This window comes from Myotis davidii, unplaced genomic scaffold (genome assembly GCF_000327345.1).
Source record: "Myotis davidii unplaced genomic scaffold, ASM32734v1 scaffold450, whole genome shotgun sequence".
In the NCBI taxonomy this organism is placed as follows: domain Eukaryota; kingdom Metazoa; phylum Chordata; class Mammalia; order Chiroptera; family Vespertilionidae; genus Myotis; species Myotis davidii.
The window spans coordinates 2,233,923-2,235,125 of record NW_006282385.1 but is presented as its reverse complement, the minus strand read 5'-3'; positions in this window follow the sequence as shown (position 1 = coordinate 2,235,125).

Below are 1,203 nucleotides of genomic sequence, written 5' to 3'. Positions count from 1 at the left end.
CTATGTAAAAGCCTAATATGCAAATTGTCCCCACAGGAGTTTGACCGGGAGAATGATGACTCACTATGACGTGGGCTGAAAACCAGGGGGTAGCACAGAATGAAGGCAGCCCCTGGCTGGCAGCCGGAAGAGCCCAATCAGCCCTGATCACCGGCCAGGCCTAGGGACCCTACGCGTGCACAAATTTCGTGCACCAGGCCTCTAGTAAATATATATGAATGGTGGTACTTTTGCATTATAAGCCATGTCAAAACCATATAAAATAATAAATCAGTAATTTTACCAGGGACTGTCAGAGATAGCAGAGTAACATTTTACAGAACATTCTTCTTTAGCCAAGATCTCAAGTAAAATAAGTCAGAGAAAGACAAATATATGATTTCACATACATGTGGAATCTGAAAGCAAACAAACAAACAAAAACCAAGCTCATAGATACAGAGAACAAATTGCTAGTTGATAGAGGTAGGGGTGGACAAAAATGGGTAAAGGGGGTCAAAAGATACAAACTTCCAGTTATAAAAGAAATAAGTCATAAGGATGTAATGTACAGCATGGTAGTTATAGTTAATATTTGAACTAGATATATTGCATATTTGAATATTGCTAAGTGAGTAAATCTTAAACGTTCTCATTACAAACAAAGGAAATTATAACTATGTATGGTGACAGATGTTACCTAGACATATTGTGGTGATCATTTCACAATATATACAAACATTGCACCATAGTTGTACACCTGAAACGAATATCATGTGATATTTCATTATACCTCAATTAAAAACAGTATCAACAACAACAAAAACAAACAAAAAACTGGATGAACTGGTCCAATATAGAAAGCAAGCAGATATGAAAGCATAATTTAAGGGTAGCATTGGAATTGTTTTGCTATTTTAATTTAGCAACTTGCTTTTGGGATCAGGTGACAGGATGTATTTTAATGACCTGTTTCTTTGTCTCCACATTTTGGCTGCTTCCCTGTGTTGATAGAATGGCTTTCTGTGCTAGGTGTCCTATAGGGCCCAGTGGCTCAGCCTCCCCAGTTACCTGAGGTGGACACTCTTGGTGCACCCCTTTGTGGGCTGTGTGCACAGTCTTGTTGTAGTTAAGGCTTGATTGTTGTTGGTATCACTGGGAGGAATTGACCTCCAGGCCAACTGGCTGTGAGAATCAGCTGTGTCTGCAGTGGGAGAACTTCTG